Source organism: Lycium barbarum, chromosome 8, assembly GCF_019175385.1.
Source record: "Lycium barbarum isolate Lr01 chromosome 8, ASM1917538v2, whole genome shotgun sequence".
Classification (NCBI taxonomy): Eukaryota; Viridiplantae; Streptophyta; class Magnoliopsida; order Solanales; family Solanaceae; genus Lycium; species Lycium barbarum.
Window position 1 is genome coordinate 98,242,069 of NC_083344.1, and position 23,083 is coordinate 98,265,151.

The following is a 23,083-nucleotide window of genomic DNA, read 5'->3' on the forward strand; positions in this document are numbered from 1 at the left end:
GTCTATTACGCACATGTATGCAAGAAGGTTTGGCTTTATGTAATGAGATTAAGCTGAACCAGAAAATTAAGAAACATGGTTTTACCGAAAGACAACAATTAGGAGAATTTTGTGGGCAATTTGGATTAGAAATGCCACAAACAAAAAAGCCTCATAGGCACAAAAAGAGAAAAGATTTCAAAGCATGGAAAGAAAAATGCTTGAAAAGAAATCCAAGCGAAAGAAAGATTACAAAGGAAGGATTTAATTAAATCCAAAAATCCTAAGGCCTATTATAAGTGTGGCAGAGTTGGTCATTTTTATAAATATTGCAAAGTCAAGGAAAAGATTAAGAACCTTGATATTGAAAATGACTTAAAGGAATCATTATACAAAATCTTGTTGAATTCAGAACCAGAAAATTCAAGTTTTGAGTCAGATGAATCACGTGACTCTTCATCAGATGAAGATATTAGAGTCCTTGACAATGAAAGTTATGTTTCAACCAGTTCAGCTGATGAATGTCTTCCTTGTCAAATAGGACAACCCTATATTTGTAAGGGAAAAGCAGATAATGAGTTTTATAACCTCTTTTCACAATTTCAAGAAACTAGTATTAATCTCTTGGATGGTAATAACCTCAAGGATCTATTAAAAATTATTAAAGATCCAGAGTTTCAGTCCCAAATCATTGATAAACTTGACGAAGCACCTAAGGAATCAGAAATCCAACCTGGTATCCAAATAAGGGAGTCCACAGGTCCATACACCATGACAGAAGTTAAAAGACTTCTCAAGGAAAGGAGAAATATCATATCTACTCCTGCTACAATCCAAGATTTGGAAAAAGAGATTTTTAATCTCAAAGAAGAACATAATAGAATCCTAGATGAAAGGATTTCTAAGATTGAGGACAAACGAAAGTTCGTCATACAAACTCCCATCCATCACACTATGGTAGAAACAACCATGGAAGGAGAAACTTCCGAAGCAACTCAAGAAGGAAATTTCGTCACAACTATGGAAATAATTACTTCCCAGAAATTTTTCATAAAGGTTACTCTTTTAATTGATTATAATTTCAAAAAGGAATTTATTGCTTTTGTTGATAGCGGAGCTGATTTAAATTGTATTCAAGAAGGATTAATTCCTTCAAAATATTTTCATAAAACTATTCATAGTTTAAGATCTGCTAATGGGCAGAAAATGAGTATTACTTTTAAGTTACCAAAAGCTTATATTTGTCAAGACAGAGTTTGTATACCGCAAAGATTTGTCTTAGTAAAAGATATTTCAAATGAAATTATTTTGGGAACTCCATTCTTTCAAAAAATATTTCCTATCCAAAACTGGGATACTAAAGGTATTATAGGAACCTTTGAAGGAAAAACCATTGAATTCCAATTTATAACTGAACCGTTTTCCAGAATTATAAATGAGATAAAAGACAGGTTGATGAATAAACATCAACAAATCAGTTTTCTAAAACAGGAGATCAATACTCTTAATGTTGAAGAAATTTTGCAAAATCCTAAATTACAACAAAAAATAGATTTCTTAAAAAAACAATTTTCATTACAAATTTGTAGTGATCATCCTAATGCTTTTTCGGAAAGGAAAAAACATATTGTTTCTCTTCCATATGAAGAAACTTTTTCAGAGGAAAATATTCCTACTAAAGCAAGACCATGCCAAATGAATTCTGAATATTTAGAATTATGCAAAAATGAGATTTCTTCCCTTTTACAAAAAGGTCTTATACGATCTTAGAAATCTCCATGGTCATGCACAACTTTTTATGTTAATAAACATGCCGAACAGGGACGAGAGGTTTCTAGGTTGGTTATTAATTATAAACCCCTAAATAAGGTTTTGAAATGGATTCGATATCCAATCCCTAATAAAAAGGATTTATTGCATCGACTCCAGAATGCTATTATATTTTTCAAATTTGATTTAAAATCGAGATATTGACAAATTCAAATTGCCGAAGCAGATAAATATAAAACTGCTTTTAATGTCCCTATTGGGCAATTCGAATGGAATGTCATGCCATTTGGATTAAAAAATGCCCCTTCAGAATTTCAAAAAATCATGAATGATATTTTCATGCCTTATAGTAATTTTATCATTTTTTATATTAATGATATTTTAGTATTTTCAAATACTCTAGAAATGCATTTTAAACATCTTGTGTTGAACTATATCACACTAGACTACTAAGTATTATGGTGAAGATCTTTAATTAGTTAGAATTCACCAAGGGTGCTGTTGAGGTCAGGTAGAGAATAACCCAGGCGGACTGTTCAAATTCAGGCGGTGGTCCTATTGTTGTGCCCGCTTAGCCGAGGTGGCGTTTAAGGTTGTTTTTGGACATGTTCTGAGATTGGACAAACCCATCGCCAGGGTTATTAATCTATAAAAGATCCTCTGAAGCACCATCCCAAACTGCGATCCATATATATATATATATAACATTTGTAAATAGGAAACATTCATGGTTTATAAAAATATGTGCCAATGTTTATAAACAGGGCATTCCAAATTGATTTTGTTAATGGTGGATCAATTATGGTCCAACTATAAAAAATTTACTAGAACCGTTTAAAAGTTTATATACTGAATGGGTTGAAGTTTCTCAAAAAATTATAGATTTGGAGACTAATACTACGTTCTTTGAAGGAATTGCTAATATATATTTCTTCATTAAATTCTCTATCCCATGGATCATGAAATGATCTGTAGAAGTGGGTAATACCCCACAAAATATTCCTTGCATACACAGGATTTTTTATACAAAATTTTGGAAGAAGCTAATACAAAAATCTGCTGATGGAACTATTCCTGGACAAGGGTTAATAGACCATATTGAGACTACAATAGCCAGTTATAGAGACTTAATTCATTCTAGACAAAAGAAAATTCCCAGTCCCTTCTAGCATATTGCTAGAAGAATTCAAATGAAAAAGGGAGTTATACCCCTAGGTTAAATGATAGCCGCATACATGGAAGAATTTAAAAAAGATTTAATGCTGAATCTTAATATGGAAATTCCTTCAGATGCATCCATGACATCAGCTGGTCATACTACAGATAATGAAGATGATGACACAAATATTTTAGTAGGAGAATCTCAAGATCCTAATGATAACGAGGATTTTACTCAATTCATGGCTCAATTCAAAAGCCAACAGGAAGAATCTCCAACTCATCAAAAGATCGGGGAAAATTCAAAATGAAGTAATAAGTGGATCCCGCCAAAAGAATCTTCTTTTATAAAGCATACCTTTTTATAAAAGATAAAGTAAAGTAGTTTGTCTTTAGTAATTATTAGACTTTAATGATAAAGTAAAGTAGTTTGTTTTAAGTAATAATGAGGCTTGACTTTTTCAACTTTTCTTTTAGTCTTTTGCTGAGATTTCAAAAGGAATCTCTTTTTGTTTTTTCATCATGTTGGCCATATGTCGGCCATTCTTATCTTTTTAATTTTGTCGCCTTTTGTATTGATCCATTATATAAGGATCATTTAGTCACAATAGAAGGCAGGTTTTCACAGACCCCCTTCTCTCTCTACTTGTAAAATACTCTCTTTAAATAAAAAGTTTGATATTTATTATCTCCATATTTGCTGAGCACAACTTTCATTTCTAGGTAATTTTTACTTTGTTTTATTTTGCTTTACATTTAAATTATTTGTTTATATTTAGCCTAAATGAGAGGCTAAAAACCTCGTGTTGGATTATATCATACTAGACTACTGGGTATTATGGTGAAAATGCTTTAATTAGCTAGGATTCACCAAAGATGGTACTGAGGTCAGGTAAAGAATAATCCAGGCTGACTGTTCAGACTCAGGCGGTGGTCTTGTTGTTTTGCCCGCTTAGCCGAGGTGGCGTCTAGGGATGTGTTTGGACTTGTTCTGAGTTAGACAACCCCATTGGCAGGGTTATTAACCTAGTAAAAGTTTCTCTGCAGTACCATCTCACCATGCGATCCGTGCCGATTGATGGTATCAGAGCCCAGAGCCATGGTACAGGAGTAGTAATTGGTGATATAAGTTCAACACACATCTCCTAATGAATATCATTAGAAATAAAAGTACTATTAAAAATAGTAAAAAAGAGGAATATGATATGCCTCAGCAATTAGATCTGCTTAATAAGTGGACTATCCCTAAAATCCAACCTAGATTAATTTGTCAAATGGGTACTTTTGAAAAATTAGGTCTCAAGCAAGTGGTAAAAACCACTGAAGAAACCATTACAGCTGATAGTGACCATGCCACTTTTAGATTATTATCTGAAAGTGATTTAGCTCCTTATATGGAAACCCATAGATTTATGCATATTGGGTTAGTCCAGGTTGCATTCAAGCCACTTACATTAAGAGGTCTGCCGGAATGCTTTATAACAGCTTTAAGAGATGGCAGAAACCAAAATTGGAAAAAATCCCTCATAAGGACAGTTCAAACCAGTTTGGCTTATAGCCAAACTGGTTTTAATGCTTGGCCCTGTGTATTTTAATGCTTATCCTAATTTGCAGGTATCTTTGCAGGATGATAATTCTTTAAACGCTTTAATATTAAGTGTTAAATTACATGGCTATGATTATATGCCTGGTACGGAGGTAATATGTATTTGTTATAGTATATATTTTAAACTATTATATACTATGAATCCTATGTGTAAAATCATGGATTCCAAAAATGAAACTATTTTGATAGAAACTAATTTTGGTAAATCCAAAGTTGTTACTCGCAGGCTTATTAAATGGGATGAAATTGATTTTCCCAAAGAATGGGTCATAGAGGGGGCAGTTCCTCCTCAAAATAATGTTAATACTGATATTTCATAAATTGAGCAAACCCCTGAGGGGACTATTAAATTAAAATTTTACGAACCTCCATCTTTATTAGATAAAGCTGAAAGTCATAGTATCAGCACTAGATCTAGACTAACTAGATCCAATTCTTCATGTCATTCTTATATTTCACCAGTCGATTATATTGTCAAATCTCCATCTAACGCTTCTACTTCTCAAATTAGAGAAACTGGTGATAATAGAATCAGTAGTCTTAAAATTGATCAAGATAATATTGTTACTGGTATTCAGGACACGGAATTAACCGCGTCTGATGTGGATTTTGATGGTATTTAATGGATCAAGTCAATAAAATTGATTTTAGTCGGGGATCACCCGCAAGACAAAAAATTAGTAATGAGTTTTATATGCCCAGATGGGAACCATTTAGAAAGTGATTTTTTCAAAATTTTAATAATGATGAAAAAATATTTTTCCAGGAAGACTTTTATAAGAATCTTTCTAACGTCAATAAAGTCATATATTTTGTCCCTTGGTTTATGGCCAAATACGTAGGAAATTATATATCTGTTTTAGAACGTGAATACAGATTGACTAATGGAGAGATTATTAATACTATATTTCCTCCGCAACAATCTTTTCAAATTGGAAAGGATGACAAAGTTCTTCATTTTGCAGCTTTTTCAAAATTATTTGAAAATGATACTTTACAAGTTACTGCTAGGCATATTAATAATATGCTGAAACAACAAAATTATGCTAATATTTACATGAATATCTTGGGTGAACAAATTCTTTCACTATATGATATACTTGACAAACTATTTTCTCATATAGAAAAATTTATGTCATTCTACCCTTAATAAGGAGAAAAAGTAGGAAGTTGTTACTAGTCCAAGTATACAGCCTCCACCTGAAATCAAAGATTTTAAATTAAAACCTTTTTCAGAATTAGAGCAAATGCTTGATGAAAAATTCAAAGGTTTAAATATTAGTCCTTTAATAGCAGAGGATGATGATAATTTTCCTAATATGGATTACAAGGTCAAGGTTTAAATATTAGTCCTTTAATAGCAAAGGATGTACTACTATCCTAGGCCTACTCCTCAAGATGTCTTATTAGAGGAACATGAGCATATTATTACCAACAGTTATAGTGGTAAAGAGATCTATGAATGGAACATAGATAGTTATTGTGAAAGACAAATTTATTGTACCATACATAGAATGTTGATGTATAGTACGATAAGTAAGGTTAATAAAAATAATGAGTGAACTATCGCAGATATGATAATTGCTGATTTTACTAGCCAATTAAAAGGCTGGTGGGATAATTATTTAACCCAAGAACTGCGCGGTAATACTTTGAATGCTGTAAAAAGGGAGCAAGGAGCTTCAGGTCAAGAGCCAACTTTGGTTCAGAATGTTGTTCATTCATTAGTTATTAATATTATAGAGCATTTTTCAGGAAGATGGTCGGATAATAATGAAACCATTAGGACCATGCTTCAGAATTTAATATGCAAAACCCTTACCTCATTTAGGTGGTATAAGGATGTATTCCTTTGTCGGGTTATGAAATTACTTGAGTGCAATGACAATCATTGGAAATCCAAATTTATAGATGGATTACCCGCTTTTTTTGCAGAAAGAATTAGAAAAGCTCTTAGGAAAGGGGAAGCTAGTATCAATTATGATAATTATACTTATGGAAAGTTAATAGGAACATGTATGCAGGAAGGTTTAGCTTTATGCAATGAAATTAAGCTGAATCAGCAAATTAAGAGACATGGTCTAAATGAGAGACAACAGTTAGGAGAATTTTGTGGACAATTTGGTATGGATATTCCACAAACCAAAGCATCTCATAGGCGCAAGAAAAAGAAGAAAGATTTTCAAGTATGGAAAGAAAAACCGTTGCAAAAGAAAGCAAGGCAGAAAAAAGAATTCAAGAAAAAAAAGGATTATGTTAAATCTAAAAATCCAAAAGCCTGCTATAAGTGCGGTAGAGTTGGTCTTTTTTACAAGAATTGTAAAGTCAAGGATAAAAATTAAGAACCTTGATATTGATGATGACCTAAAAGAATCATTATTCAAGATTTTATTGAATTCAGAACCGGAAGATTTTGGTTTTGAGTCGGATAGTTCGGAGGACTCTTCATCAAAGGAAGATCTTAGAGTTCTTGAAAATGAGAGTTATACCTCTACCAGTTCAGATGAAGAATGTGCACCATGTCAAATAGGACAACCATGTACTAGTAAGGGTAATAAAGAATAGGATGAATTTTATAATCTCTTCTCCCAATTCCAAGATACCAATATCAATGTTTTAAATGGTAATAACCTTGTGGATTTGTTAAAGATTATTAAAGATCCATAGCTTAGGTCTCAAATTATTGATAAGGTAAATGAAGCACCCAAGAAGCCAGAAATCCAGACTGGTATTCAGATATAGGAATCACCAGGTTCGTACACTATGTCAGAAATTAAAAAACTTCTTCAACAAAGGAGAAATATCATAACTACTCCAGCCACAACCCAAGATTTGGAAAAAGAGATTGATAATCTCAAACAAGAGATTTCTACCCTTAAAAAACCTAATATGATCCAGATGAAAGAATTTCTAGAATCGGGGACCGGGGGAAACAAGTTATGGAAATTCCTGCAGATAATATTATAGAAGATACATCTGTGGAAGGAAGTACCAGTAAAGAAGGAGAATTTCTAAAGTCTCTAGAATTTATTACTTCCCAAAGTTTTTTTTATAAAAGTTATTCTTTCAATTGATTATAATTTCAAAAAATAATTTATTGCTCTCGTTGATAGCGGAGCTGATTTAAATTGTGTTCAAGAAGGATTAATTCCTTCAAACTATTTTCATAAAACTACCCATAGTCTTAGATCTGCTAATGGGCAGAAAATGGGAATTACTTTTAAATTACCCAAAGCTTATATTTGCCAAGACAAAGTCTGTATACCAGAAAGTTTTGTGTTAGTAAAAGATATTTACAATCAAATAATTTTAGGAACCCCATTTTTTCAAAAAATATTTCCTATCTAGAAATGGGATACTAAAGGTATTATAGGAACCTTTAAAGGAAAAACTGTTGAATTTCAGTTTATAACTGAACCATTTTCAAGGATTATAAATGAAATCAAAGATAGGTTGATGAATAAACATCAACAAGTCAAATTTTTAAAACAAGAAATTTATACTTTTAATATTGAAGAAACTTTGCAAAATCCTAAATTGCAGCAAAAAATAGATTTTCTAGAAAATCAGTTTTCATTACAAATTTGTAATGATCATCCTAATGCTTTTTGGGATAGAAAAAAAACATATTGTTTCTCTTCCATATGAAGAATCTTTTTCTGAAAATAATATTCCTACAAAAGTAAGACCATGTCAAATAAATTCTGAATATTTAGAATTATGTAAAAATGAGATTTCTTCTCTTTTACAAAAGGGTCTTATAAGATCTTCAAAATCTTCACGATCATGCACAACTTTTTATGTTAATAAGCATGCTGAACAAGAACGCGGAGTTCCTAGATTTGTTATTAATTATAAACCTCTTAATAAGGTTTTAAAATGGATTCAATATCCGATTCCTAATAAAAAGGATTTATTGGATCGTCTCCATAATGCTATTATATTTTCTAAATTTGATTTAAAATCAGGATATTGACAAATTCAAATTGCCGAAGCAGATAAATATAAAAATGCTTTTAATGTCCCTATTGGGCATTCGAATGGAATGTTATGCCATTTGGATTAAAAAATACCCCTTCAGAATTTCAAAAAATTATGAATGATATTTTTATGCCTTATAGCAATTTTATTATTGTTTATATAGATGATATTTTAGTATTAGTATTTTCAAATACTATAGAAATGCATTTTAAACATCTTGATATGTTCAAGAAAATCATTAATCAAAATGGTTTGGTCATATCTAAACCAAAAATGTCTCTTTTTCAGACAAAAGTCAGATTTTTGGGTCATAGCATTGAAAAAGGAATAATTATTCCCATTAATAGAAGTATTGAATTTGCTTCTAAATTTCCTGATATTAATACTGATAAAACTGAGCTTCAAAGATTTCTTGGAAGCTTAAATTATATTTCACCATTTTATAAAGATTTTCCAAAGATACATCTATTTTATATGATAGATTAAACAAGATTCCAAAACCATGGACTGATGGTCATACCCAAACAGTCCGCAAAATTAAGGAAAAAGTTAATAATCTTCCTTGTCTTACACTAGCCGATCCTAGTTGGCAAAAAATATTGAAACAGATTCCTCTGATACTGGATATGGAGGAATATTGAAACAATATTCTCCAGATGATAAATAGGAATATTTAGTTCAATTTTATTCTGGTAAATGGAATAACAACCAGAAAAATTATGCTACTGTGGCTAAAGAAATTCCTGCTATAGTAAAATGTGTTCTTAAATTTCAAAGAGGCTTGTATAATCAAAAGTTTTTAATAAAACCTGATTGTCAAGCAGCTAAATTTATGTTTAGTAAAGATTGTAAGCGTGATGTTTCTAAACAAATGTTTGCAAAATGGCAGGCATTATTAGCCCCATTTGATTTCGAAATTCATTATAAAAAAGGATCAGATAATAGTCTCCCTGATTTTCTCACTAGAGAATATTTGAGTTCATAACTCTTATTCATCTTATTTGTAGGATGAGGCCGCAATTTAGCTCGAACTCTAATAGAGGACGGGAAGGTAGAGGAACAACATCTAAAGGAATAGGCAGAGACACTTGTTCTCGCCCAAATGGGAAACAAAAAGCTAATAGCTGATAATATTACAGGATCTTCCAGTAATAGTGGGAAGCAAATTAAATATGAACAATATTTGTCTTTTATAGAAGCCCAACAGAAGAAGGATAATATGCCACCTTCATAGTCCAGTGCCCTTGCTGATGATGATCATGGGGGCACAGATTCATATGAGCAAAATGATAACAGAGAATTAATAATTCTCATAGAAAATGAAGATCTCCAATGGAGAAATGAGCCTTGGGAAATAATGCAAAGGTATTTTAATGCAGGGTCATATGCTGCAATTACTTATAAATACCGTATGAATTATGAGCTAGTTCTTTCATCTTTGGAACTTGTGCTTTTTCTCTCCCCTCTCATCTTCTCTCTCCTCTCATCTCTCACCAACGGTAAGTTGCAGCTCCCCCCCACCCCCACCTCACCCACCCCCCAACCAAGCCACCCCAAACGGCCACCGGCGACAACTACCACCACCACTGGTAATACGCTTCCGGCCGGCCAGATCTCTCTCTCTCTTCTCTGTTCTCTCTTTTCTTTCCTTCTTCCTTTTTTGTTTTTTTCTCTTTTCCTTTCTCTTCTACCCTGCGACCGGAAACCCTCCACCAGTAGGTTTTCCGGCAGTTTCTGCACAGGTACTCGAGTTTTTCGACAGTTCCTGGCGGTGAACAGTGATTCCGGCCAGTGAACAGTATTTCCGGCAGAGAACAGTATTTTCGGCGGCAACACAGAGATTTCTCAGTGGTGAACAGGTTTTATTTACTTGGAGTCGGTACCTCCAATAGCCCATTTCCTGTCTTTTATAGACTATTGCTAACTTGTGCTTTAGTATTGATCCTTCGTTTGTCTTAGATTAACCTTTCACTAGCGTATATTTGCTTTACTGGCTTTGGTGAGGGATGGTAGACTAGAGTCATGCTCTCGGTTGGGATCGGGGGCTCGGGTTGGGGGGTCTAAGGGGGTTGAGGGAGCTTCTAGGTTGAGAGTAGGGTCTTGGAATATTGAGACTTTATCGCGAAAGTCCATAGAGTTAGTTAAGATTCTTAAGAAGAGGAGGATTAATATAGCTTGCGTCCAAGAGACTAAATGGGTAGGACCTAAAGCTAAGGAGCTGGACGGGTACAAGCTTTAGTTCTCTGGCAAGTCGAGGTATAGGAATGGGGTAAGGATCTTAGTAGATAGTGAGCTTAAAGATCAAGTGGTAGAGGTTAGGAGGATCAATGACAGGATAATGGTGATAAGTTAGTCGTTGGAGGGTTCACCTTGAACATTATTAGTGCCTACGCGCCACAAGTGGGTTTGGACGAGGAGGTAAAAAGGCGCTTTTGGGAGGACTTGGACGAAGTGGTGGTAAGTATACCGCCTACTGAGAAGTTATTCATAGGAGGAGATTTCAATGGGCACATTGGGTCTGTTTCAAGGGGTTATGACGAGGTGCATGGAGGATTTGGCTTCGGGGACAGGAATGGTGGAGGATTCTCACTCCTGGATTTCGCAAAAGCTTTTAGATTGGTGGTAGCCAACTCGAGTTTTCTGAAGAAGGAGGAGCACTTGGTAACCTTTCGTAGCTCGGTGGCTGTGACGCAAATAGACTTTTTGCTTCTTAGAAAAGATGATAAAGGCATCTGTAAGGACATACCGAGTGAGAATCTTACGACCCAACATAAGCTATTGGTGATGGATTTGGAGATAAGAAGGAAGACGAAGAAGAAGAAGAAGAAGAAGAAGAAGAAGAAGAAGAGGGTCGTGGATGACCGACTGAGGATTAGGTGGGGGAGTTTGACTCTGTCTAGTGCCCTAGAGATGGGGGAGAAGTTGATGGCTATGGGAGCGTGGGATAGTAGGGGGGATGCGAGCAGTATGTGGGATAGGACAGCCAGTTGCATTAGGGAAGCAGCTAGAGAGGTATTGGGGGTCTCACGAGGCCGCTGTGGTGGGCACCGAGGGGATTGGTGGTGGAATAGGGAAGTCCAAGGGAAGGTAGAAGCAAAGAAGCAGGCATATGTGAAGTTGGTAGATAGCAAGGATGATGAAGAGAAGCGGACGAACAGGGAAAAGTATAAGATGGCGAGAAAGGAGGCGAAGTTGGCAGTTTCGGCAGCCTTTGAACGCCTTTATGCAGAACTAGAGGAAAGAGGTGGGGATAAGAAGCTATTTAAGCTCGCCAAGGTGAGAGAGAGGAAGGCACGCGACTTGGATCAAGTGAAGTGTATCAAGGACGAGGATGGCCAAGTGTTGGTACAGGAAACCCGCATTAGACAGAGATGGCAGTCATACTTTCATGAACTCTTGAACGAAGGAGGGGACAGAGACATTGTGTTGGGAGACTTGGAGCACTCTGATAGGTGTCGCGACTTTGGATATTGTAGGAGTATAAAGGTTGAGGAGGTTAAGATAGTTGTTCGTAGGATGCGCAGGGGAAGAGCGACTGGACCTGACGAGATTCCTGGGAAATTTTGGAAGAATGCAGGCAGTTTTCCATCAGTTTCAATTCTCCCTCTCCACCGTTTCATCTCCTTCTTTCTCTCTTCCATCTTCTCTTATTGCAAATCAACAACTGAAAATCCCCTTTGATTGTGTGCCTCTAAAGATCGACTGTGGAACAAAGCACTCATTTTTTCATTTTCTGTGGAGTTCAGGTACAGACTCTTTTACCCTGATGACAGGTGGTAAGAATTGGATACTAATGCTAAATACACTCTAATGATCCTATGAACTCAGTGATTGATGTCTATCTTGATGTGTTCCTAAATATTTCTTGTTTTGTTACGACATATGAAATCAATGATTGATGGATATCTTGTTAGTGTTAGATACGTATGTGGTGTGTTACCCGAGAATGAAGGCTTTCTCGTTTATCTGTTGGGTAGGTGTTAGGGGGGAATCGAAATATTTAGACAAATCGCTTGTGTTGACATTGCCTACTTCATGCTTGACAAAATGTCCCAAAGATCTTAATTGCTTATTCCGTATTGTTAGTCCCGCTCGAATTCGTCGCTTTCCCCAATGATAGACGGTGTAACAACCCTCTTAAGGGAATAAGTTCCGAGGTTGGATGTGGAACGAGTGAACGGGTGTGAATTAGAGGGAAAAATCATAGGTGTCACACTTTGCGTTACAAAGTGAGACTTGCATGTCAAACATGCGGATTCACAGTTGTATCGCAAAGTGTGACAGAAGGTGTACCAAAAATGCGACATGGATGTCACACTTTGCGGTTCAACATGCGACTCGCATGTCAGTCATGCCGAATCGCATGTTGTGATGCAAAGTGTGACAACAATGCATACACAAACTTCAATTCTTTGTCACGTTTTGCGATGACCATATGCGTGACGCATGTTGAACATGCGGACCGCATGTTGAACTCGCAGATGGTGTCATCAACACAAATAAAAAAAAATCATTTGTTGGTTTTACTTCTTCTTGGCTTATACTTTGCATTTCGGGACACCATAAAGATAGCATTCCATGTGTGGTTGCAGGATGGAAAGGACTAACCGAGCAAAGGACACTCCTCTTGTAGCGGAGAAGCAAGCAGCCAGTACGCGAAAGCGAAAGACCCCAGATACCAACGTCCCTCAGTCTGAAGAGGGGACGTCTACAGCCCAGGATGCACCACGGGCCTCTCAACCGGCTAGGGCCGCAACAGGGGAACCGGAGAGTGATGTCGATGCGGCAAGGCGGCAAAGAAAGGCCGAACATGAAATCCGATTTGCTATTGAGGGGTCCAAAGCACTATACTATGCTTGGTGCAAGGTTAAGGAGGATGGTAACCTCACCCGAGGTTTCCATGAGGAGAAACAAGTGAGCCGCAATGGGCTACGTGTGTCATACCCCGGATTGATACAAAAACTACAAGCCCAGCGGTGGGAATCGTTCATGAACCCTCCCGGAGACTACTGTCAAACGTTAGTACGGGAGTTCTATGCCAATTATGGGGCCTTGTTGAAAAGCAAACGAGTGCGTCGGCAACCCAAAAAATCAATCGATCACATTAATTGGGTGCCGGTGAGGGGTGTTGAGGTGGACTGTTCCGCCGAGGAAATAAATTCGTACATTTGTGGGCACCGGGAAGACGAATTGAGGGGGCAATGGCCACCTGCCTATTCTGAATACACTCGAAGAAAGGAAGTTCCAGCTGATTATCGTGAGTGGGCAGCGTCAGTGATTTCGACTAGGACACCAGACTGGATAGACCCAGCGGTTAGCATCCACAAGAGTACCCTCAGACTTCAAGCTAAGTTATGGCTGTCCATCGTATCCTCCAGAATCCTGCCTTCCAATAATGATACTATGCTTTCCGTCGACAAGGCAGTTCTAATCGCCTCTCTCATGTCAGGGTATCCGGTCAACTTGGGAGAGATCATCCAGCACGAGATTAAGGAATGGGCTCATCATAAAAATGCATCTTTGCCCTTTCCTTGCATGATCACTGCCTTTTGTCGGAAAACTGGGGTCCCTCCGTTCGAAAGGATTGATATACCCTTGATAGCGGATCAAACGATAGACATCACCAGACTTGAACCTGGGACCAGCCGGAGGAAAGAGGCTGAGCACCCGCGGGAATCAGTTACCGAGTTAGACCCACACATTATGGACACTTCGCGTCAGAGCCCAACCGTTCCTGCCGCCCCCTCTGGTCCTGAGCTTTCAGGTGAGCCAGCAGCAGCCACAGACACAGCCCCTTGCACTTCCAGGGCCACTCCCTCAGCTTCAGCACCGGGGACCGATATTCCTAGAGAGGGCATGCGTCTGATCCGTCTTGCGGACGCTAAGGTAAACAAATTGGTGAATGAGCTGCCTGGGTTCATCAAGAATGCCATTGAGCTGGCATTTGCTCCACAGGCTGCAGCCTTTGAAGAGGTCAAAAGAGAACAAAATAAATTAAATGATCGGTTGAAGTCAATCGAGCTTCGCTTGGCGCGAGTCGAGGGTGGTCGTGTGGAGGACTCACCCTCCATCCGAGCTGACCTGGCACAAGCCCATGCAGCGAGTCGGGAGTTTGATCCATCCCACATTGGCCCTATCTTACCATCAGCGGCAGAACTTTTCTCCAAAAAGCCCGCTGAGCCGCAGGATGACATTGCTTCCGAGGAGGCTGAAGAAGAGGCAGAAGAAGAAGAGGAGGGTGAGTATGAGGATGATGATGAGAATCAGAGGTTGGATAGAGCTCGCAAGGAAGCCTTGGCGGCTGGAGTTGATCGAGAAGATGTAGACACCATGGTAGGGGTACAGAGGTCAATAGAGGAGCAACTTGGGACCGTAGGCACAGACGATGATCCCACACAGTCCAGTGGGATTGGCACCTCCGACCCCATTCAGGAGACTTTGAACGGATCGCCTAACCTCACACCACCATTGGAAATAATCCCGACTTTCCGATTCATGCTCCTCCGGCTGATCGTCCGGACGCTTAAGGCGTCTCAGTGAGCTTCTTACCTCCTGATTTTGTGTAGTAGATGCCTATGGGGACATAGCATATATTTTTTTGTTGGGGGTGCTGCTGTAGTTATGTTTTCTTTTTAGCTTTTGGATTAAAGTAGCACAAAGCAACGTGACTTGTATAGTGACAGTTTAATCAGTTATGGAATATTTAAAAAAAAAAACCATTTTCTTGTTTGCTGATAAGGATGTATTGGCCGCGAAGATCTGGTTGGGAAGCAATTAGAAAATAGTGTAGTAATTCATGTGGTATCTGTGTGAGGTTTTTATCATTCGTGTCTTGAACATAATTGTGATCTAGAACTTGCCCGGAAAGTATATCAAGGCGAAATCCTAAACTACACCTTGCTCGAAAAAGGATGTTAGGCTTTCTTTGGATTGTCACTAAAACCTTAAAATTGCCTACCCTATGCATATTTTCCCTAGTCAACCTCTTTGAGCCTTGAACCGTTTTATTTGGCAACCAAGTTACAAACCTTAACCTTTTATTTCGTTTGATCTATCTATTAGAATCCTACCTCGGGAGTACTTTGAAAGTGTAAACACAGGCTAAAAGCCTAAGTTCGGCGATGATGGTTGGAAAATTTGTAATGAGAAAGTCGGTTAAAAAGTGAAAGGGTTATCTTTAAAAAAAAAAAAGGTGGAAAAGTTTTAAGGGATGAGTGCTGTGATTGATTGAAATGTGTCGTGCTCCGAGAGGTTTTTGAGTCACTCGTACCCAAACTGTACCCTATCCTAACCAAAAGCCCACAATACTACCCGCAAGTCCTAACTGATTTCGAATGAGGTGTGTTTACATTAGTGGAGAAATACTTAAAGGGCAAGCCTATGGCATCGTATTTGTGTGCTTGTACACATTCTTGGAGTGTGAGTTATTCTCTTCTCTTTCGTCTATTGTCCCATTTATTCTTGTGAATGGTTGCATTCTGGGACTTTCGTTGGTCTTTTGTGAGGGCATGTGGATTACAAAACTTGATGAGAAAATTGCTTCCTAACTTAGCATTCGAGGGCAATCCCTTAAAGCGAAATACAGTGCACCACCTGATGAAACGTTGGGTTATCACCCAAACGTCTCGAATACATGCTCGTAACTGATCACTATCACCATCGTAGCCAATGGTGTTTTTGAAATGCTTGAACGCCTGTCTTGTGTCTTGGTTTTGTTTTAGTTGCTTGAGGACAAGCAAAAGTTTAAGTTGGGGGTGTTGATGTGCCGTGAAACTACGGGATATTCGATGCTAATCTCTTAAGCTTTTGTAACTCTTCAAGCACTTTTGGTGTTACTTTTCCTGTGTTTATGTCATTTTGTAGGAAAAGATAGTCGGAAAGCATAACGGAGTAAAATGAAGCAAAATATGACAAGAACACACTGCACAACATGCGAATCGCATGTCATGCCTGCGGTTCCACAATCACACCGCAAAATGTGACAGACTGCTGAGGAAGAGGGATGAAGAGTTCCGCAGCCTGCGAGTTCAACATGCGGCACAACATGATCACCGCAAAGAGTGACAGTCACCGAAGAAGAGAAATGAAAAGTGTGCCATATGCGATTCCAACATGCGGTCCGCATGTTCAACATGCGACACAACATTATCACCGCAAAGAGTGACAGTAACTGAATAAGAGAAATGAAAAGTTGCGCAACCTGCGAGTTCAACATGCGTTCCGCATGTTCAACATGCGGTACAACAATGCTCACGCAACTTGTGCCAGAAATTTGGGAAGCTTGAAAGCAAAAGCACAAGGTGCGGCGGCTGAGCACGACATGCGTCTCGCATGTTGAACATGCGGTACACTATGCGAGACGCATGTTGCATCTGCAGGGGTACTTTTGTCTAATTTTGTGCACGTTTTTTGGAGATATAAATAGCTAATTAGGGTTCTGACAAGGACATTCTCTGCACTTGATATTGTCTTTTTGGGGGGAAAGCATTTATGTCTGGTTGTTGAAGCTTTAAAGAAGAATCTTGGACTTTATTTTGAGCTTTTTCCCAACAAACTTTGTAAGCATTATGACTACATTATGTATCTTTGCTTCTTACTTAATGCAAATGTCTAGCTAATCTCATTAGCTAAGGTTGTGGGACCAAATGTGTTAGTAATGTGATTGGGTTTCATATTCGCACCTCATTTGTATATTGATGATGCATTCTATCTACTCTTCGTACCTTAATATCTCTTGATGGTTGCAAACATCATTTGTGCCTAATCACTTTCACCTTGCTTGAGAAAGGGGGTGGAAGTTAGGAAAAGGGTTAGATAGTAAGGATTTAGGTCAATATACCCACCTAATAGCTTGAGCTAGAGATAGGATGGATAACTTGTAGCGTATTGGATGTATACATGGTTCACATTCTAAGGCTTGAGAAAGCTTAGTAATGATCTTTATTAATTTGGTCGAAGGACTTTTAATAAACTTAAGCAATCCAGTGTTAATCGCATCTCACATTTGAAGAGGTTAAATTGATACCCATTTGCATTACTTTCCATTGGAACCACAACCTTAGTCACTCTCTCTAATAGTTTACATCTCATTACAATATCATTTAATTGTCAGTAACCAATCATTAAACCAATATCATTATATCCCCTCGTCCTCGAAATTTAGACTAAAAGTCGAGCGTTACACTTGATACGTCTATTTCTTCACTGTATTCTCTGTGGGATTCGACCCCAACCTTGTTGGGTTCTATATTTGACAACGATCGCTTACTCCTGATAAAAAGAGTGTAATTTGGGCGTATCAAATTTTGGCGCCGCTGCCGGGGAGTACGGTCTAGAAATTTACTACTTAGTGTAAAACTTTACTTTTAGTCTTTATTTCTTTTCTTATTTCCTTTTTGTTGTTGTTTGTTGTGCAGGCAATATGGATGAGGATGGTATTCCTGTCCAAAATCCACCAATAGAGGTTGGTGAAGAAGCTGCGGGGGCAGGCTATGCAGCTGCAATTCAGCCCCCACCTTTAATTGGAAACTCGAGTTTCCATATAACCAACACAATGCTGCACCTGCTCAACACTAAAGGCCTGTTCGGTGGTCTACCCAAAGAAGTCCCGAATAGACACCTTAGGAACTTTTTTGGGGTCTGTTCTACCAATGTGCATCCGGGCATCTCAATTGAAGCAGTCAGGCTACGGCTCTTCCCGTACTCTCTAACGGGGGAAGCCACAACTTGGTTAGATGATCTTCCTTCCGGATCCATTAATACTTGGGAGGAATTGACCGAAGCATTCCTCAAGAAGTTCTTCCCTCCATCGCGGATGTTACAACTCCGTGACGAAATCAACAACTTTCGTCAACTTCCTGATGAGGCTCTCCATGAAACTTGGACTTGTTTTAAAAAGAAAGTCAAAAGCTGTCCCAAGCATGTGTTGCCCGATGGTGTGCTTCTACAAACATTTTATAGATCTCTATATTCGGTCAACAAATCAGTGGCAAACAACATTGCAGAGGGGTCTCTTATGGATAACTCTTATGCCACCGTTTGTGAATTGTTGGATAAATTGACCGAGACTAATGAAGCATGGCACACTAGGGATTCGGAAGTAGGTGGAGGAAGTTCCTCCAAACATGTGCTCACTCGTGAGATGATTAAGAAGGAGGAAGAGAGAGATGAGTCCATGGCTAAACTGGTCACCCAAATGGACCTTCTGACAAAACATGTCATGGGTGGCGGAAGCAAAAAGGTGAACGCTGTAGAAACCTGTGAAGGGGGTCCTCCGGATGAGCAATGTTTCCAAATGTATGATGAGGAAGTGAGTTATATCAACAATCTAAGGGAGGGTTCCCGTCCAAACTACCAAGGTCCGACTCAAGGATCTTGGCGGCAAGGTCAAGGGAATCAAGGTTGGAACAAAGAACAAGGTCACTCTAATTGGAGAGATAATCGTGACAACAATCAAGGGGGTTACAATAGCAATTACAACAATCATCGGAGCAAAAATCTGTATGTCCCTCCAAAGGGAAATCAACCAAGCTCTGGTCAACCGCCCAATAGCGACCCCGCTAGTTCAAAAATTGAAGATATGTTGGCAAGGGTATTGAGGAAAGTAGAATCCACCGACACCTTTTGCAAGGAGATTAGAGATGAGGTCAAATCCATGGGTCAAGTTGTGAGTTCACATTCCATCCCCATTAAACAATTGGAGTCTCAACTTGGCCAAATCTTAGCTATCCTAAACCAAAGGTAGAAAGGCTCACTCCCTAGTGACACAGTTGCAAATCCAAGGAATGATGGTGATCATAAAGGCAATGCAATTACTACTAGGAGTGGAAAAACAATTGGGGAAAAGGCGTTGGTGAAAGAGAATGTGTTGGGTGATGAAGAGAAAATGGTTGAAGAACCCATGGTTATTGAAGAAGAACTGAACCCAAAGAATATGCAGGCTGGAATTGAAAAGCCCATTGTTAACAAGGACCTTCCGGAAATCAAAAATGCCTCGGAAAGCAAGGAAGCAACGGAAGGGGTACCAAGGGCTTCACCGCCCGTTATGAGGCCTTCCCCTCATTTTCCCCAACGATTGGCAAAGAAGGCGGAAGATGGAAAATTCCTCAAGTTCATCGAACGATTAAAGGAGCTCTCAATAAATATCCCATTGGTTGAGGCACTTGAACAAATTCCCGGTTATGCGAAGTTCATGAAAGATCTCGTGACCAAAAGAAGGAGTCCGGGCATTGAAACATTGGGGGGCACTCATCATTGTAGTGCAATCGTCACCAAAGCTTTGGTGCACAAAAAAGAAGACCCCGGAGCATTCACAATTCCATGCACCATCGGTAAATACAAGTTTGCAAAGGCTTTATGTGATCTTGGAGCAAGCATCAATTTGATGCCGCTTTATATATTCAACAAGTTGGGATTGGGCATCCCCCGTCCTACCACGATGAGATTGCTTATGGCGGATAGAACCGTAAAGAGGCCTATTGGTATTCTTTATGATGTGCTTGTGAGAGTGGATCAATTTATTTTTCCAGCCGATTTTGTGATCTTGGATTGTGAAGTTGACTTTAAAGTTCCCATAATCTTGGGAAGACCATTCTTAGCGATGGGGCGTGCCCTAGTGGATGTGGAGAGAGGTGATCTAAAATTTAGAATGAATGATGAAGAGATCACTTTCCATATCTGCAAGTCAATGAAATAACCAGCGGATATGAGTGTTGTGTCGGTTATTGACACGATTGATGAAGCAATGGAGACAACCATAAAACATGTGCATTTTGGTGATATGTTGGCTGCGGTGATATTGTACTATGAAGGGGACGACGAAAAATAATTTGAGGAGATGGTCAATGCATTGATTGGAATGGGGTCCTACCACCTTAATCCAAAGAGACTCGATCTTGACCTGGAAAACCGAGCAACTCCTCCTGCAAAACCTTCAATTATTGAACCTCCTACTTTGGAACTCAAACCTCTTCCTTCACATTTGAGGTATGAGTTTCTCGGACCCAACAACACATTGCCCGTGATTATATCTGCCCGGTTGACGGATGAGCAAAGAGAGAGGTTGATGGTGATCTTGAGAAGATACAAAAAAGCTATTGGGTGGAGTATTGCGGATATTCAAGGGAATCCACCTGGTATTTGTACTTATAAAATTCAGCTTGATGAAGACTGTGAGCCAAGCGTTGAACATCAAAGGAGGTTAAATCCTCCTATGCAAGAGGTTGTAAAGGTTGAATTAATCAAGTGGTTAGATGCCGGAGTTGTGTACCCCATTTCGGATAGCTCATGGGTGAGTCCGGTTCAATGCGTACCAAAAAAGGGTGGAATCACAGTGGGTGCGAATGATAAAAATGAGTTGATTCCCACTCGCAAGGTTACCAGATGGCGTGTTTGCATGGATTATCGGAAGCTGAATAAGTGGACCAAAAAGGAACACTTCCCAATGTCATTCATGGATCAAATACTTGATAGGCTTGCGGGCAGAGATTATTATTGCTTCCTTGATGGGTATTCCGGGTACAACCAAATCACCATTGCTCCCGAGGATCAAGAGAAAACCACCTTCACTTGTCCTTATGGGACCTTTGCTTTCAAGAGAATGCCTTTTGGGTTATGTAATGCCCCCGCAACATTTCAACGTTGCATGATGTCTATTTTCTCCGATATGGTTGAGGAGTCCATTGAAATCTTCATGGATGACTTTTCCGTGGTTGGAGATTCCTTTGATGAATGCTTGCAGCATCTTGCCCAAGTATTGAAACGATGTGAAGAGACAAATTTGGTTCTAAACTGGGAGAAGTGCCTCTTCATGGTTAGAGAAGGCATCGTCTTAGGACACAAGATTTCGGAAAAGGGGCTTGAAGTTGATCAGGTCAAAATTTAGGTTATTGTTAAGCTTCCCCCTCCAATTTCCGTTAAAGGTGTTCGTAGCTTCCTCGGGCATGCTGGGTTTTATAGAAGATTCGTCAAGGATTTCTCGAAAATAGTCAACCCTCTATGCAAATTGTTAGAGAAGGAGTTGAAATTTGTATTTGATGTGGCTTGTTTGAAGGCATTTGAGGTTTTGAAAGAGAGACTCACATCGGCTCCTATCATCGTTGCCCCGGATTGGTCTCAACCCTTTGAGTTGATGTGTGATGCAAGCGGATTTTCCATGGGGGTTGTTCTTGGCCAAAAGCGTGATAAGATCTTCCACCCAATTTACTACGCAAGCAAGACTCTGAACGGTGCCCAAATAAATTACACTGTCACCGAACAAGAGTTACTCGCTATTGTGTTTGCTTTCGAGAAGTTTCGGGCTTATTTATTATGCACCCATGTGATTGTTCACACCGATCATACAGCCCTACGTTACCTCATGACAAAGAAAGATGCAAAACCGAGGTTGATACGTTGGGTCCTTCTCTTGCAAGAGTTTGACTTTGAAGTTAAAGATAGAAAGGGGTGTGAAAATCAAGTGGCGGATCACTTGTCTCGTCTTGAAGAGGGTGGGCGTTCATTGTATGGCCTAGAAATCAATGAGTCATTTCCGGATGAGCAAGTAATGGCTGGGTCACATGACATGATCCCTTGGTATGCCGATTTTGCTAACTTCAATGCCAGTGATATCATGCCGGAGGATTAGAACTCCAACCAAAAGAAGAAGTTTTTGAGTGATGCTCAGAAATTCTATTGGGACGAGCCGTATCTATTCAGGGTTTGCGCCGATAACATCATAAGGAGGTGCATACCCGAAGCAGAAATGATGCCCATCATCGAAGCTTGTCACTCATCACCGGTTGGTGGACACCATAGTAGTGCAAGAACGGCGGCTAAGGTTCGGCAAAGTGGCTTTTATTGGCCTACAATCTATCAAGATCCACATGATTTTGTGAAAGCTTGTGATCAATGTCAAAGGCATGGAGGCATCTCGAGGAGGCATGAGCTACTGATGACCCCGATTCTTGAGGTCGAATTGTTTGATGTATGGGGCATTGATTTTATGGGTCCATTTGTAAGCTCCTACAGCAACAAGTACATTCTGGTGGCAGTAGACTACGTGTCCAAATGGGTGGAAGCCATCGCGCTCCCCAATAATGAAGGAAGAAGTGTCACTCTATTCTTGAAAAGGTATGTTTTCTCAAGGTTCAGAACTCCAAGGGCAATCATTAGTGACCGGGGGGGGGGGGGGGCTCTCATTTCTGCAATCGATTATTCAAAACTCTTCTTGAGAAGTATGGGGTCAAGCATAAAGTTGCCACCCCGTATCATCCCCAAACAAGTGGCCAAGTTGAGGTTTAAAATAGAGAGATCAAGAGCATACTTCCCAAAATAGTGAATGCTAACCGGACTGATTGGTCAAAGAAATTGGATGATGCTCTATGGGCATATCGAACAGCCTATAAGACCCCAATTGGCATGTCTCCATATCAATTGGTATTTGGAAATGCTTGTTATCTTCTGGTGGAACTCGAACATAAGGCATTGTGGGCCTTGAAAAAGTTGAATCTAGAATGGGGTGATGCCTCAAACTTGAGGTTGGAGCAGATTAACGAGCTCGATGAATTTCGACTTAAAGCATATGCGAGCTCTGCACTCTACAAGGCCCGC